The following is a 17,552-nucleotide window of genomic DNA, read 5'->3' as shown; positions in this document are numbered from 1 at the left end:
GCCTCAGGCAAATCACTCATCCTCTTGGAGACCCGTTTCCAAGCCCCACGTCCCTGGGTCCTTGTAAGGATTCACTGAGGTCCACTCGGAAGGGGTCTGTGAGGACGCCAGCGGCCCTGAGCCCGTGGCGCCCAGGGTTCTGGGTCAAGGTCTTCCTGCTGCTCCTGCAACATGTGGCCCCCTGCACACCCGCCTCTAGCACACAGCATGCGCCCCTGGGCTCACGCTGCCCCTTAGACTTTGCACACGTGAGCAGGTGTCCTTCTTCCAGAGTGGCTACCTGGGCACCCACCGCAGGAAGCCCACCTGCCTGCTGTCCCCAGCCTTTGGGTCCCGCCTTATGGCTCTGGGCTGGTTGACTGGGCCTTAATCCCAGGGTGGCATGACTTCTCGGGGACAGAGGCCTCTCTCCCAGGTGGCCACACGGTTGAACTTGGTGTTTGTGGGTGGCCTCCTTCCACAGACGACCTCCTGGCCCTGGGGGTGGAGCGGTCATGTCTCTGGACCTGCTTCTTGGGTCCCGGAGGGTCCAAAGAAATGACTCACCTCTACCACCTCCACCCACCAGTGCATCTCAGCCAGACACGCAATTCGCTCCCCCACGCAAAGCAGTAACAGGGGGGCGAGCTTTCCAAAGGTGCTGCCCCAGCTCAGCCTCCCTCCTTGGCACAGAGCTGGCCTGCGAGACCCCCGGTAAATGACTGTTAGTGGACGAATTCATGAACGAACGTAAAACCCCATCTCTAAGGCAGCCCCGATTCTCCCCCGCGGCCAGCATCCATCTGCGAGGAATCGGGCGTGTATGTCTGAGCAGGGACCCCGGCTGGGAGCTGGGAGGGACTTTCTGGCCAGTGTGCAGGACCAGGGAGCATGCGTCTGGCAGGGCCTCTCAACCACGGCTGGTGGTGGGGGCAGGGACTGGCCAGAATCATGGTGTAAAATTTAAAACACAACCTTGACCCCAAGGAGTAAAGGAGGGGGCTGAGACAGCGGGACCCTCCCATTGGGGCAGACGGCCCAGGGCCACTCCCATAGAGGGATCGAGCAGCGTCTAGGGAGTCCCATGGGGTCGTCCCCACCCCACCCCAATACATCTGGGACCACCCAGGGAGCCAAGGATGGCTTCTACAATCCAGAAATTCCTCAGTTCCCAGACCACTGGGGACCATCGCCGTCTGCCTCTCCCTCCTCCCAGAGCGAGGACCTCTCTGCTGGCCTCACGGGGCCTTTCCTCGTTGGCATCTGCTGGGGTGGCCCCTAGTTTTCCAGCCATGGGGCTTCCAGGGTCTCAGAGGCTCCGCACAGAAACCCCAGCCCAATTTCCCAGACCGTGCAGTGGTCTTCTCGAGACCCTTGAGCGGGGAGGACACCATGAGTTTTGGGCTTTGCAGAGCCATGTTTGAAAAGCCACCACTTAGAGCTAAGCGACCTTGGAGAAGTCAGACTCCCAGGACTGAGGTGTCCTGTCTATTCAGAGGAGGAGATGACACCTGCTCCCCTCACCCCCACGCTGACACACCCACCGCAGGGAAGGGAGACAGGCTGGCAGCACCTGACAAAGTGCTCCCCTGTCCCGGCCCCCAGAGCCCCCACCCCACCTGCTCTGTGGCCTGCTGAGCCCACCTTCTCAGCCCCCAACTAGGACCTGGGGCCTGACAAAGGATTTCTGGGCTCCTGCTTAGACGTACAAGTGAAGCCAGACTGAGAGCCCCTGACAAACACATGAACCAATGCCACCCTGACCCCAGGGGCTGGCCCCCCGGCCTCACCTGTCCCCGAGCCGTGATCCTGACACGCGATCCTGGACACAGCGACGCCAGGGCGCAGCCCAGCGTCAGGGCAACAGCAGCCCCTGAAGAGAACCCAGCCCAGCGCCACCGACCCCAGGAGCAAAGTAATGCCTGGAAGAATGGCACTGAACACTCAACAGACCCTCCAGGTAAAACCAGACAGACGCCGACACCGAACAGGTCCCCGGGTTCAGTTACAAATGACTCTATTTGGGGGGAAAAAAGGGGCAGGGCATCGGCACAGAAACCACAGCTCATTTTTGTTTATTTTTTCTTCGGGCTAAGCTCTCAGTTCCACGGAATCATGCCAGCTTCCTGGTGATTTTATCGGAAAGGTGGGCAGTTTGGCTCCACCGCGACCCACAGGGCAACATCTTCTGGGTATCTATTCTGCTGCAGTGAAAAGGAAGCCCTTCCTTTGGAAAACAGTAAGAAAGGTGGATAATTAGCGCACGCTGGTTAATGGATCATTTCAGAGGGGTGAGCCGGGGTCAAGACACCATTCTGCATATATTTGCATTGAGCTGAACTTCTTTCCCCTTCTCTTCGGTGATTTTTTTTTTTTTTTCCTATTGTAACGTCATTAGCTTCATTGAGATCTAAGGAAAACAAAGAGGGTCCATGGGAGAAACGGCTTCCGGGGAGGCTGTGGATGCTGGGCTCCCCCCTGCACCTCCCCAGACAGCCTCCAGGCCGCCAGGGGCCCGGCCTCCGCCTCCACTGGCTTCTGCCCTCCCTCTGCCAGGCACGCAAGCAGGTGGGCTGTGTGTGCACTTGTCTTCGTTTCATTTGTTCCCCCTGTTGCAGAGGACAGGAGCCCAGGCGTTCCGGACTGTTATTCCTATTGGCTGCTGTCAACCAGGACAGTGGCCTCGGAGTGACCAGCCCAGAGGAAGAAGAGGCTGCGGCAGGCCCTGCCCTCCGGGGGTTGATGTCAGGGCCCAAAGGAGAGTGGGCACCTACTAGTAGCCCCTGCGCTCTGCAGCAGCTTCTCAGGGCTCATCACCTGTTTTATACAGGGGTGAGCACGCGCTCTTCCCACCCGCCCGGTTCTTCCCGCCCCACAACGGCGTCACCTACGCTGACCCTATAGGTGGTTTTGAAATCAGTGAGTCTGTTTCTGGCTTTTTGGTTTTTTTTTTTTTTTTTTTTTTTTTTGTCTTATGTCTCTTTAGGGCCATACCTGTGGCATACGGAGGTTCCCAGGCTAGGGATCGAATCAGAGCTGAAGCCGTCGGCCTACACCACAGCCACAGCAACCCAGGAGCCAAGCCATGTCTGCGACCTACACCACAGCTCATGGCGACACGGGGTCCTTAACCCACTGAGAAAGGCCAGGGATCGAACCCGCAACCTCATGGCTCCTAGTCGGATTCGTTTCCGCTGCACCACGACGGGAATTCCGTTTTGTTTTTTATTTATTTATTTATTTTATTTTATTTTATTTTTAGGGCCACATCCGTTGCATATGGAAGTTCCCGGGTTAGAGGTCAAATCAGAGCTACAGCTGCCGGCCTACCCCACAGCCACAGCAGTGCCAAATCCCAGCTGCATCTATGACCTACAGCGCAGCTCACAGCAATGCCGGATCCTTAACCCACTGAGCAAGGCCAGGGATCGAACCTGCCTCCTCGTGGGTGTGAATCAGGTTCTTAACCCAATGAGCCACAATGGGAAGTCCCTGTTTTTAAACACGTTCTCTCCATTTTTATTAGATTTCACATATAAGTGCTATCATATGACACCTGTCTCTCCCTGACTTACTCCACATAATAATAATAATGTCTAACTCCGCCCATGTTGCTGCAGATGGCATTATTTCATATTTATATGTGTGACTGCTTCACTTCACTGTACACCTGACACTGATACAACATTGTAAATCAACTACTCCAATAAAGTGAATTTAAAAAAAAGTCCATTATGATAAAGCATGATAATGTGAGAAAATAGAATGTCTACATGTATGTGTAACTGGGTCACCATGCTGTACAGTAGGAAAAAAAATGTATTGGGGAAATAAGAATAAAAAAAATTTTAAGAAAAAAAAATAGTCCAATGACCTGAAATAATCGTAATAAAAACAACCAAAAAAATCAAGACAATGGGAGTTCCCGTCGTGGCGCAGTGGTTAACGAATCCGAGTAGGAACCATGAGGTTGCGGGTTCGGTCCCTGCCCTTGCTCAGTGGGTTAAGGATCCGGCGTTGCCATGAGCTGCGGTGTAGGTCACAGACGCGGCTCGGATCCCACGTTGCTGTGGCTCTGGCGTAGACAGGTGGCTACAGCTCCGATTTGACCCCAAGCCTGGGAACCTCCACATGCCGCGGGAGCGGCCAAGAAATGGCAAAAAGACAAAAAAAAGACAAAAAAAAAAAAAAAATCAAGACAGTGAAGAACATCCTGTTATCTTAAAAAGGGGGGAGCAGTTAGTGGGCAAGAGAGAGAGGGGACCTCGTGCAGCCAGGGGTCCAGGCCTCGGACAGCCCCGCCCCCTGGCTCTGGGCAGGAGCCTGTCCTCTGCCTCCAGGCAGCTCTGGGCCCCTGGCCATTTAGTGCGGACACGGCGGCCCAGTCCTCAACTCCTGTGTGCTGTCCGCGGTCCCTCCGGTGCCGAGTCAGCCTCACTCAAGGCCCCAATCCCTGGGCTCCCGCCTCTAAGCCGCAGCTGCTCACAGGCCCCCAATTCTTGGCGGCGGCGTCCCCTCCGTGGATCTTGCCCTGACGCCACGTGGCCTGCGCAGGTCCCTTCCTCGGGCAGACGCAGGAGTGTGGGGGCGGAGATCCGTCTGGGTGTCTCCTGAGCAGGGAGGCCTGGTCCCCGTCCAGGACCTTGGCCACAATGGCCAGTCCCTGGGAGGGAACAGTGACCTTCGCAGAATGGCAGCCACGGTCAAGGCCACGATGTGGCCGTCCACATGGCCAGCAGACCCAGGCCAGCAGAGGACTCAGGCCGACAGCACAGGGTGCAGGGGGCGGCGGAGCCAGACCCCATCTCCAGGAGGACAGGTCCACAGCACCCCCAGACCCTGCCCTGGCCAGCCAGCCCCAGCGGGGCACCCCTCTCTCCAGCCAGCGCCCCCCCACTCCCTGCCCACAAAGCTTTCCTCTGGGGAGTGCTGGGCTGCTCGGAGAGGAAGCTCCACCCTGATTTCTCATTGTTTTTACAGAAAAGTTAGTTTCTGCCAAAAGGGAAAAATTAAAATGGGAACGGCCTTTCCCTGCGCCCCTCTGGGAATTGTTATTCTCTTCATTAAACCCTCTGCTCTGGTCTGGCCGCCGCTGAGCCCAGGCTGATCCCGGGCCTGGCACGTTCTTTCTCCTCCTTGGCCGAGGCAGGCCCCCTGCTGGGAAGGCCCAGGCCCCCTCGGTTTGGATCACGAGGCAAGAAAAGAGGTGGGACCAGTTGGGAGGGTCTTGGGGTAGGGGGGGCACTGCAGGGAGAGAGCGACCGGCCAGGGACCCCTCCAGACCCCAGCCGCCCCCGAGAGGCCACAGCCATTCTGGACACACGAGGCAGGGCTCCCATTTAGAAAGCCCCCCAGTGAGCTCCTGTAGCCCCGGGGCCCTGTTCTCGGAGTACCCCCTCTTTCGCAAGGTCCAGACCCCCTCCCGCTCCAGGTTGAAATCTACCAGCTCCCGCGCTCCCTGTGGCCACCCACTCACCATCCAGCCCCTGGGCTGTAGGCGGCTTATATTCTCTTTCCAATTTGCTCTGACTCACACGGGGTGGGGGGGGGGAAGCAGCTCTGGGAGGCAGGCGTTCTTCTGCACCCCCCACCCCACCCCCACCCTCTACCCCAGAGGTCCCAAGGGTAGCTAGTCTTGCGGTCCTGCCCCAGCCAGAGCCCTGGCCCTCCCAGCCCCGCAGAGCCAGGCACTCTGTCATCCATCCTAGGCAGTCCCACTCTGTCATCTGTTTGCTTTGTCTTTTTTTAGGGCCGCACCCAAGGCACATGGAGGTTCCCAGGCTAGGGGTTGAATTGGAGCTGTAGCGGTCGGCCTACACCACAGCTCATGGCAACGCCGGATCCTTAACCCACTGAGTGAGGCCAGGGATCAAACATGCATCATCAAGGACGCTAGCCAGATTCGCTTCCGCTGAGCCATGACGGGAACTCCCGTCGTCTGTGTTTAAGTGCTGGCCTCTGCGGCTCGGGGAGGTCAGGTGCGGAGGGAGGCACCTGGGCCAGCATACCTTGACCTTGACCTGCCGGAGCCTCCACGCACTCAAGCTAGAGAACGGAAGACTTCCATCACTCCCGCCACCCCCAGAGGCTGGCACGGCTTTATGAGGGTGACAGGGATGCCTGCCCACACCGCTGCAACCCTCGCCACTTCTGGCTCACCGACCGGACATCCCACTACCAGCACCTGGGTCTCTGTCTCAGCCCCGAGAGCACAGAGCAGAAGGACCAGGGGGTCCACACCGTCTCCCCACCGAAGCAGCCACAGTCAAAGCCCAACCGGATTAGGTGGGGCACAGTCCAGCCCCCCGGCTCTGGGGAGAGAGGACCTCTGTCCCACAGTGTCCCCCAAGAGCCCCACTCATCCCCCCACTGCCCTACCGATGCTCCCTGGGGGGGGGGGGGTCTCCCCAGATACGCCGCGGGACTCGAGCATTTGCATCAGGGGCAGCCTTGGAGGGCTCTGCAATACGCAGGCAGGGGCGCAAGGCCACAGGGGGGCCTTGCTCCCGTTCATACGAACCACACGAACCCGGGCACTGGCCAGCGGTCAGTTCGCTCTAAGTCAACAGAGCAATGGGCTGCCAGAGACAACCCATCATAACGCGATGACCCCTGTCCATAGAAACACAAAAATGGCGTCCGGTGAAACGCAGCTGAATATCCGAGGAACGACACGTGACTAGTGCCCTCTGGGTGGTGACCAGTTTTGCATATTCATAAATTTGCTTGGGCCTTCCTGGCTGCCTGGAGATGGATGCCGGGTTCTCGGAACCAGGGGTAACATCATACTGGTGTCTTCGCTAATGAAGGCGCTAAACAAAATCATTGGCACAGATTCATTTTGTATTTACAAGAGCCACGATCTTATTTTTTTAATCAAAACTGTCCTTTATCCAGCTTAGCTTGTCGTTTAGGGGAGACGACACAGCTCATAACAGATGGTATGTGACCTCCATCTCCATAAAGCTGGGTTTTTTAAAGAACGTGGCAGTTTTCCCCACAGCCTGTGCCAAAGAAGGGGATCAGACTCCTCTCCAAAGAAGGCCGCAATTTAACTTCTTCCTGATTTCTCTAGATGCGGAATCAAAAGGTGACTCTTGGAGGTCCCGTCGTGACTCAGTGGTTAATGAATCCGACGAGGAAGCATGAGGTTGCAGGTTCGATCCCTGGCCTTGCTCAGTGGGTTAAGGATCTGGCGTTGCCATGAGCTGTGGTGTAGGTCGCAGACGCGGCTTGGATCTGGCGTTGCTGTGGCTGTGGTGTAGGCCGCCAGCTTCAGCTCTGATTAGACCCCTAGCCTGGGAACCTCCATATGCCACGGGTGTGGCCCTAGAAAAGGGGGAAAAAAAAAAAAAGTGGCTCTTGCTGGCCCACCTCCAGATCGGGCAGACCAGGAGCTCAGGGAGTGATAGCGGAGTCTAACCCACAGACCTTCAACCCGGCGGGGCGGGCAGACTCGACGGGGCTGAAGCGTTTCCAGGAGCCACAGCCTGTGGCAAGGGGACAGGTGTCTCTCCAAATGTCCACAAGAAAGCTAATCGAGCTTGAGGACATGAGAAGCACAGGAGAAGCAGTGCACAGCCAGCCAGGTGCCAGAGCCCCATCGCATGGGGGGCACCGAGGTGGGCTCAGCCCTGATCTCAGGCAGCGCCCTGAGGACCGTGCCCCCCGATCTGGAGCGTGGGTGGGAGGCCAGCCCTTCGCCTTCTCCCCTCCCCAGCTCCCCAAGGGCTCCACCCCAGAGCAGAGCAGGAGCCCCCAGCACCCGGTGTCCACCAAAAGCCCCAGAGGGCCCGCTCCCTCTGCAAAGCAGGCTCGCCTACCACCACCACGCTGCTTGTCAGAGCCTGCAGCCCCCGAGGGACACCCCTGCGGGACGTGCCAGCTGGGCGATGGCCTCCAGATTTGGGCGGTCTCTCCTTTTCTTATGAATCACTCTCCTTGGCAGACGTCTCGCTGCCACCTTCACCGCCCTCCGTGGATATTAACTAATTAGCGTAAATACGGGAATGCGGAGATCACCTATTAGCAGGCTGCTGTTGATGTCAGATCATTAAAGGTGATGAAAAGCACCCCCCCCCAGAGCTCCTCTGGGACCGGCTCCAACCTTCTTCCCTGCCAGTCTGGTCTCGGGGCCAAGAGAAGCACCGTGAGGTGAGAGTCCCAGGAGTCTGGCGTGGGTAAGAAAACGCGGCTCCTTCCGTCCCCGCCTGTGGACCCTGTGGCCGTGGCCAGTCAAGAGATGCGATGGCCACTGGGTGTCCACAGAACCTAGGATGCCCGAGTGCCCTCAGCACTCACCCAGGGCCGGGGACGACCTTCGTCTTGGGGCCTCTAGAAAGACAGCTGTGGGCCTGGGAGGGTCACGGGAGCCCATGGTTCCAGGTCCTGCTGGGACACTGACCAGCTCAGCATCTCTGGAAAGTCACTTGTTTCAGTCAATAAATACACCAGGGCATTAAAAACAGGGATTCCCACTTGACAGCAGAGCAAAGGCACCACAAGCAAACATCACCAAGGGGGACTATAGTCCATGCAAAAGCTTCTGCAGAGGAGACTGTCAACGAAATGAAAAGGCAACCTACCGAACGGGAGAAAATACGGGCAAAATCTTCTATCCGATCAGGGGTTAATATCCAAAATATACAAAGAACTCGTACATCTCAACTGCAAAAAAAAAAAAATCCAATTTTTTTCTTTTCCTAGGGCTGTACCTGTGGCACATGGAGGTTCCCAGGCAAGGGGTCGAATCAGAGCTGCAGCTGCCGGCCTACACCACAGCCACTGCAACGCCAGATCGAGCCACATCTGCGACCTACACCACAGCTCACGGCAACGCCGGATCCTTAACCCACTGAGCGAGGCCAGGGATCGAACCTTCGTCCTCTTGGACACTAGTCAGATTCGCTTCTGCTGAGCCATGATGGGAACTCCAGCAATCCAGTTTTAAAATGGGCAAAGTGGAGTTCAAAAAAATACCTGTACCCTATGTTCCTTGGGCATTATTCACAATAGCCAAAATATGAAACAACCTAAGTGACCAGCCACAGATGAATGGATAAAGAAATTGGGAGTTCTCTTTCAGCACAGAAGGTTAAGGATGGGGCCTTGTCACTGCAGCTGCTTGGATCACTGTTGTGGTGCAGGTTCGATCCCCAGCCCAGGACCTTCCACATACTGCAGGTGTGGCCAAAAAAAAAAAAAGAAAAAGAAAAAGAAAGAAAGAAAAGAAATTTCAATACACACTCACAGAGGAGTATTGTTCAGCCATCAAAAGAATGAAATCCTGTTCTTTGCCACAACATAGATGGATTTTGAGGGCATTATGCTTAGCGAAATAAGTCACACAGAGAAAAATGGGGGAAAAAAAAAGAAAAAAACCCTTAGACACAGCACAGATTGGTGGTTGCCAGAGGCTGTGGGAGGCAAAAATGGGTGCAGGGAGTCAAAATACACAAACTTCTACTTATAAAATAAATAAGTCATGGGAACATAAGATCCACGTGTCGGCTATAGTTAATAACACTGCAGAGTTAGTGACACCGAAGGTGCCTAAGAAGTAAATCTGCAGCCTCCTCATGACAAGAAACTGCTTCGGAACCTGTGTACGGCAATGAATGTGAACTAGACGCCACGTGATGACCCTTTCACGGTATTTACAAATATGGAAGCCGGACATTGTACACCTGAAACCAGTATGATATTGTAGGTCAATTAGACCGCGATTTAAAAAAAAAAAAAAAACACCAAAAAACAGAGATTCTTATCTCTTTAGCCAGTCTGCCCCGAATCGGCCACTCCTTCTCTTCCCCAAGACGTTGCTATGATCCGAGACAACTGGGTCAAGGCAGTAGCCTCCAAACAAGATCCCATGCTCTCCCTTTGGCGCTGTTCCCCCCCCCCCACACACACACCCCATCTACACAGCGTGAGGTGTCAGCTCAGCTCCCAGCCCCGGCCGAGGAAGAACCAAAACCCTTACACCCCCTCTTGATCACGTCCACCGGCCTCCTTGCTGTCCTCGGCCCCATCTGGACATCAGCTCTCGGGGCCACGGCACCTGCTGCTCCCTGGTCCTTGAACCCGCTTCCCACGGGCATCGGCAGGGTGCATTTCCTCACCTTCCCCGAGCCGAGTCCCCCGCCTCACCATCTGCAACCAGGGTCAGCAAACTTTTTCCACAAAGACGCAGAGAGCAGACAGCTTCCCTCTTTGTGAGCCGTGGCCTCTGCGGCAACTCCTCCACTCAAAGCCGTCGCAGGCAACACACAGAGGAAGGAGCGTGGCTGTGTTCCAATAAAACTTTATTTATATTTTCTTAGTTTTTTTTTTTTTTTAGGGCCACACCCATGGCCTGTGGAGGTTCCCAGGCTAGGGGTCGAATCAGAGCTACAGCCTACACCAGAGCCACAGCCACGCAGGATCTGAGCCACGTCTGTGACCTACACCACAGCTCACAACAATGCCAGATCCTTAACCCACAGAGCGAGGCCCGGGATCAAACTTGCAACTTCATGGTTCCTAGTCGGGTTCGTTTCTGCTGCACCGCAACGGGAACTAGTAAACTTTGTTTATAGATACAGGCTACCGTGAGCCAGAGTTGGCCCGTGGCTGATCTAACAGAACAACCCTCAACGTCCTCTCTGCTCTCCCACTGCTGCTCTTTGCCTCGTGACACCACGTGCATCTGCCTCTTCTTCGTTATCTGCGTCCCCCACTGGACCATCAGCGGCGCCAGCACAAGGACTCTATTTCTTGTTCAGTGCTGTGTCTCCAAATCCTAAAATAGTGCCTGGCACATCATAGGTACTTAATGTATTAAAAACAGAGAAATAAAAATGTCACGCTATTAGAGTTCCTGGCCTGGCTCAGCGGAAACGAATCTGACTAGGAACCACGAGGACGCAGGTTCGATCCCTGGCCTCACTCAGTGGGTTAAGGATCTGGGGTTGCCATGAGCTGGGGTGTAGGTCACAGATGCAGCTCAGATTCGACCCCTAGCCTGGGACCCTCCATATGCCATGGGTGCGGCCCTAAAAAGACCAAAAAAAAAAAAAGGCACACTATTAAAAATGTAATGAGAGTAACAGAAAATCATAGCTAACATACAGAGATAAGTATATCACACACACACACACACACACACACACACACACACACACACACACACACGGCGCTTATATGCCAAGACAACAGGAGGAGGAGCCGAGGAAGGGTTAAGGAACCTGCTGGAGATCCCAGGTCGAGGACAAACACAGTTCCCGAGACTGCATCTCAAGCCCTTTCCAGTGAAACGAGGTCAGAACGGATCAGGACCTGCTCGCAGGCCCCACTCTCACGCCCCATCCCCATCTCTCAAGGGAGGCAGACGTCTCTCTTGCCACCTTGTGCTCCACCCGGAATCTCCGGCCCGGCCCTCTGGGCAGCCACTCCCCTAGAAAAGGCCACCAGAGCAGTCCCCACCCACCTCAGGGGCCCTGGACCGCTTGGGCAAGTCTCCGGACGCTCCCTGGGAGCTTCTGCCTCTGCCTGAAGCCCCTGAAAGGGCATGAGGACTTCAACTCGGAGCAGAAAAGAGCACTGGCAACTCTTACAGCAAATCTGCCCCGAGGGTGACACTGCAGCTTTAGCATTCACCATGATTGGCTGCCAAGGATGCCGAATAGACCTGAGAAGCGCTCGCCCTCCAAAATCCCGGCAAGAAAGGCGGGGGTGTCTCCCTGTTACTGTTCTCCCACCTTCTTCTCTGTCTTTCCCCCCAGAAACCAGTCCCCAGTCACCTCCTATATTCATGAAGGCGGCTCGCGACCCCCTTCCACCTGCCAGATGCTGGGGGGGCCCCCATTAGCCTCCGGGGAGGCCATCCCCTGATTTCAACAAAGACTTGGTCTCCAGATCACATCTCTCCGGGGCCACGTTCTCTACCAAGAGCGGAGGAGGGCCAGGTAGGATTAGCAGGGCCTCTAGACCCGGTCCCGCAGGCTCCCGACCAGAAGATCCATCCGAGCCTTATTTGGAAGGGAAACTCTCCGAGTCTCCAAGCCCCGTGAGTCACCCAGCAGGAATGCCTGCGACATTTCATAACAAATAATAACAATTCCTTACCTCCGTGGGCCTCTTAACAGGCGGTCGCATTAGCTCATTCGACCTGCACAAACCCGTGAGTAGCTGAGTCCGAGGTTTTATCGATAAGGTGTGCAAAGGGCAGACAGCCTTGCCCAAGGTCCAAGCCTAGCTGGACGTTCCAGGCTTCTGGTCTCATCCCAGGGCTGCTCAGATACCTCTTCCTCATAGGCCAGGCCTCCTGTTTCTCTGCTGCATAAGCCAGTGCTAAGGCAGCAGATCACTTAACGAATATGCATCAAGACTATTTTATGCAAGAAACTGAGCTAAGCAGTTTACTGTTACTGCTTCACGACAGCACCATGACTTGGCAGCTTAAGAAACCAGTCACTTCTATCTCCCACCTCTGCGGCTCAAGAGTCCAGTGGGTCTTGGCTGGGTCCTCGGCTTCTGTCTCATCTGAAAGCTGCAATGAAAGTCGGGGCTGTGGTCTCATCTGAGGCTCAAGTGGGGAAGGGTCTGCTTCCATACTCCCTGGGTTGTTGGCAGAATTCGGTGACGTCTGTCCTGGTGGACTGATGGCCTCAATTTCTCGCTGGCTCTTGGCCAGAGGTCACCTTCACTTCCCAGCTGGTTGTTGGCCCAAGGCTGTTGCAGCTCCTGCCACGTCCGCCTCCCCAACATGGCCCCTAGCTCCATCAGAGTCAGCAAAAGAGAGAGCCCTTCAGTGAGATAGATGACGCAACTTTATATCCTGTAACCACGGAGGTGACATCCTATCATCGCTGCTGGATTCTCTTGGTTGGGATATAGAGTCACGTGGGTCCTGCCCACACTCACACGAAATCATGGGCATCCATTTAGAGCCTCTTCACTGCATCCTGCATGCCCTGCATCTCTCTCGGGACGTCTTCAGAGCCACGGTGCTCACCAGCCCACAAGGCAGCCCATTCTGTTCGGATGGCACTTGAAGAGTTAGAAAGGTCTTCCTAGAATCCAACCCAAACCCACCTCCCTATGACTTTTACCCACTGGCCGAGGCCCCGCAGTCTGGAACACACAGGTGACGTCTAACCTGGCAGAAGGTGAGCTCGGGGAGGGCAAGGGTTCGCCGCATCCCCCAAGAGTTCCAGGCACAGCAGAGGCATGGGGTGACAACGAGTTAAGGGCACAGAGCGAGCACATGGTGCAGCAGGGCTGTCCCGGCAGCTTGCTGACTGGCTTCTGATACAGAGGCCGCTTGGCGCGGCAACTTCCTCATCCGTGGGTCTCAGAGGCCGGACCTCCACAGCCTTCCTGGGAAGGAGCCTTGAACCTTTGGGAGTGTGGCCCTTTAAGAGGAACTATTCCAATCCCATCCCTAGAAAAAACACAAGGTCACACAGCTGATAAATGGCAGAGTCCGTATCCGGAGCCAGGCCTCTTGCCTGTATCTTTGCACATGACCGACCTTGGGCCAAAGATGCCGGACAGGCGTGGACCCTGCATCCTGGGGGTTTGCCCCTGAAGGCTATTTCTCCACCTTGAATGAACTGTCTGGACCCCTGGCCAGGCAAACCAGAGGTGAGCCACCACACCCTCCTGGGCGGACACAGGTGAGCAGAGGGCCTCACCTGCCACCCTGTCGTCCCCGCCCTGTTCGTTCTGCTGCCCTGCCTTTAAAGCGTCCTCCTCTCCCACGTGGGTTCTCCTCTTTTGCCTGTGCCTTCATGAAGGTTCCATCAACATCACTGATTAAATTCACAGTGTGAGACCTGCTCAAGGTTCTATCAGCAAAAAAAAAGAAAAAAAAAAGACGGGGAAGCCTTCAATGATATTTCACACGGTGACCTACCGGTGACTTTCATTTTCACCTCTCAGACTGCTCTGCCTGGAGAGGGTGTTCAGAATGATGAAAATCAGTCACAGCGGGTTTTTGCTGAGCAGGGACGCTGGCGGAACTTTTCAGCACAGCCCCATCTCAGGTCAGCCTCTCCACAGCCCCGTGTCGGGGGACCAGCTGTCCCCGTCTGCCCAGGACTGAGGGCATTCTTGGGACAGCAAAACCAGGCCAGTCTTGGATGGACCAGGACGGCCGGTCCCCCTTGCACGAGGTAGCCTGATGTCCACCGTCTCACGGACGAGGACACGGAGGCTTAAAAAGAGACTTAAAACTCTGCTGAGAACCCTAAGGTGGGCCCTGGACCATTTCTGCCGAGGAAATATGCAAATAGCTACAACACACATGAAGAGATGCTCAACCTCATTAGTCATCAAGGAAATGCAAATCGAAACCACAGCGAGACACCACTTCACACGCACCAAGGGGGCTGGAGGGTTTTTTTGGGGGGGGAGGGTTTGGGTTGTTTTTTTTTTTTTTTAAAGAAAATAACAAGTGTTGGTGAGGACACAGAGCAATTGGAGCCCTCACGCTTTGCTGGTGGGAATGTAAAATGTTTCAGCCACTGTGGAAACAGGTGGACGGTCCTCAAAAAGTTGATCCTAAAATGACCGCACGACCCAGCGTGCGGCTCATAGGAACGTCTCATCAGAAGAACTGAAACGAGACAGTCAGACAGATACACGTTCACACCTGTTCACGGCGGCACGCGTCACAACAGCCCACAGGTGGAAGTGAGGCAAACGTCCATCAGGCAATAAATGGATAAAGAAATTGCGCTCCATCCACCCAGGGGACTAGTATCCAGCCTTTAAATAACTAAAGGATCGATACGCACCCATGGCTGAACCTCAAAAACTTCATGTCAAGGGAAAGAAACCAGTCCTAAAAGTCCACCTCCTAGATGAGTCCATCTATAGAGACGGGAGGTAGGTTAGCAACTGCCCGGGGCTGGGAGCAGGGATGGAGAGTGACCGCCACGGGGTCCAGGTTTTATGGGGGGGGGATGAAAAATGTTTGGAACTAGATAGAGGCGGTGGTTGCAGAGCGTTTGGAATGCACTAAACGCCGCTGAACTGGACACTTTAAAATGGTTCATTTTGTGTTGTGGGAACCTCACCTAAAAAAGAAAAATTTCAGGTCACAGAACCAACGCACCTCAGGGCTGGCACTGACCACAGTCTGTCCAGCCCTGTGAGCCTGTGCCTGTGGCCCCTCTTCCTGACCAGGGGTCTCTGCGTAGCTGGGAAGCTGCCCCTCTTGCCTCCCGCTTCGGACACGTTTGGCCAGGACCTATTCCACCTGTTCTCTCACCCCAGTGGCCAGGCTTCCACTTCACCACCTGTGCAGGTCCCCACGGCCTGCCATCGGGTCATTGCAGTGAATACCATGGGGGAATGTTTGCCATTTTTCCCCCAAACTGCTGCAAACTGCCAAGGAAAACCCAGCTGGCCGCCCCCAGGGAGAACAGGACCCAGGCCAGATCACGGCTCAGGTCACTCATTTGAACCTTGGTCCCGCCTCCCAGGTGGTAGGTGCCAGCAGCTCCCTCCTCCCGCCCCCTGCCTCTCCTGCCTCCCCACACGGTGGGGCCCCTTTCTGCAGCTGGATCACACACACCACCACCCCCCCCTGCCCCGTTCCCTGCCTGTGCTCACCTGCGGTCAGGTAACAATGCCACTGTCCCCAGACAACCAGCGAAGAGACATTCATCGCATCTCACTCCAAGCCCTCAGCAGCCACAGAGCCGAGAAAACCATGATGCTGGTCTTAGAGGGGAGCTTCCTGCCTTCTCTGTGTGTAGGGAGGTAATGAGAAGCAGGGGGGTGTGCAGAGAAGTCACACCCCGCCCGCAGGCCGTCCTCCCCGAGGAGGACGTGGAGGACGGAGCCGCTCAGACAGCCTGCTTCCTGGGGCCGAAGGACCCGTGTCCGCTGAGGACGCCTGGGGTCCCGTCTGGCAGCGTGAGCTAAAGTGGGCCCGGGGACACAGCCACAGTTCCTACCCGTCCGGGGCAGGATCTGGGTGCCCTGGCTCGCTTCCCTCCGGGCCACCCACGGTGGCGGGAAAAGAAACGGGGCCTGCCCGCAAGCGCGCATGCGCGGGGCTCCGGGGCGGGTGGGACACGGCCCGTGGGGGCGGGGACGCGAGAGTGCGGCTGCGCGTGGGGTCCGCCTGTCCCAGCATCACCTGGGGCCTTGGGGAAACGCAGAGTCCCAGGCTCTGCGCCGGTGTCCTCTGGGGTTGGCCCAGATGTCCAAGGTGGCAGCGCCTCCTGGCATCTCGCCCGCAGGGGTTTATAAGGAGCCCACTCCCTCCTCCAGGCCCCCGGTAGGCGGCCCCCAGCCCTTCTGCCTGCACCGCCTGCCCTGATGGAGCTGACAGGTCAAGGGTAACCCAGACCATGCGCTCAGCCAGGAAAGATGGGGGCTTCAAAGAGGAACCTGTCATTGTCTCCCAGAGGCTGCAGCTGAGGGCGATGGGCTCCTGGAATGAGCACGGGGCAGGGGTCTCCAGTGACCTTGGACATGCGGCTTCCCCATGGGGCTCCAGCTCTGTATCCTTCTCCGAAGAGCAAGGGTGTCGAAATGGCGCCTCTGAGGTCCCTCGTGGCCGTGACATCCCATGACTGTGGCCACCTTGTGGAGACACTGTGGCCCCTGTCCCCTTTGGGGGTGGGCTTCCCATGGCATGAATGCAAACCCAGAGTGGACCTCCTCAGCTGGGCCCCAGACCCCATTCTTGAAGGTTCCTGTGGCGGCTTCTATTGGGCACATCAGCTTTTCGTAGGAGACATTGTCTGAAGCATAGGCGTAAAATGTTGTGTCCAGATCTGTGAATGTTCACAAAGTCACACACCTGTGTGAGCAATACCTGATCAAGAGGAGAACATAGCCCCCCCCCCCAGCTTGCTGGTCCCTCCCCCTCCCTCCTATACACCCTTCACTTTTCATCATAAGCATCACCTCTTCCAGGGAGGCTCCCCGATAGGCTCAGAGCCTGCCCTCTCCTTATCTGTCAGGGAAGTCACTGCAAACCATGAGGGGGTCGCCGTGGGGGTGGTCAGGCTGGGGTAGGAGGGAGGCTGGTGCCCTCAGAGCACCAGGGCTCACCTGGCACCAGTCTTTCCAATCTTTTGTCAGCAGTTGCCTGATCCTGAGTCACTCAACACATGGACTGCAGGACCCAGAGGCCAAGTCCAGCTCCTGAGCAGCTTTCAGAAGACTGAGCCCCCAGTCCAGCCCAGCCGACCTCCTCCAGGGAAGCGGCCACGCTGCTGGCCAGAGTGGGGGGCAGCCGCCAAGGCCCCGCCAGCCTCCTTTGCCTGCATTTGCCTCGTGGCTGAGCCCTGGGTGCCAGCGGGAAAGGAGATGAAGGAGGGGGGGGGGTGTCTGTTTCCCATTCCCTGGGGAGGAGGCCAGAATGCTGGTGTATATGCAGTCAACCCAAATCATCTCAGAAAGAAACAATGGGAAAAAACAGTCTGACCCGGCTCCCCGGCTTTTGCATTTTGTGCTTTGGGATCTGCAAGGACCCAGGGCACCTGAGCTGTGGTCTCGTGGCGGAGGTCTGCTTCTCTGAGGTCAGAGGGCACTCATGGCAGAGACCCTCCCCACCTGAGCCCGGGGCA

The 17,552-nt window shown here is 56.3% G+C and overlaps 2 long non-coding RNA genes across 4 annotated transcripts in view; one reads left to right on the top strand and one right to left on the bottom strand.

Moving 5' to 3' along the window:
• LOC102162292 (uncharacterized) overlaps positions 1-16,029 on the bottom strand; it is a 73,638-nt gene extending 57,609 nt beyond the window's left edge. The window contains exons 1-3 of one of the 3 annotated variants that reach the window (XR_297626.3): positions 15,580-15,990; positions 12,085-13,402; positions 2,039-2,389 (exon numbers count right to left, since the gene is read on the bottom strand). This is a non-coding gene — a long non-coding RNA (uncharacterized LOC102162292). Of the gene's footprint in view, positions 1-2,038; positions 2,390-12,084; positions 13,403-15,579 lie in introns of those variants that run through there. The other 2 variants (XR_014820815.1, XR_014820813.1) reach the window with 2 other exon arrangements.
• LOC102162206 (uncharacterized) lies at positions 992-3,709 on the top strand. Its single transcript, XR_014820818.1, has 4 exons — positions 992-1,939; positions 2,076-2,227; positions 2,598-2,811; positions 3,317-3,709. It is a non-coding gene; the product is annotated as an uncharacterized LOC102162206 (long non-coding RNA).
• Positions 16,030-17,552: the final 1,523 nt, after the last annotated feature.

Source organism: Sus scrofa, chromosome 12, assembly GCF_054392235.1.
Source record: "Sus scrofa isolate SSC_HxYL_T2T_F1_AM1 chromosome 12, Sscrofa_HxYL_maternal_Yorkshire_Landrace_v2.0, whole genome shotgun sequence".
Taxonomy (NCBI): Eukaryota; Metazoa; Chordata; class Mammalia; order Artiodactyla; family Suidae; genus Sus; species Sus scrofa.
The sequence above is the reverse complement of the archived record's forward strand: the minus strand, read 5'-3'. Positions and strand labels throughout refer to the sequence as shown.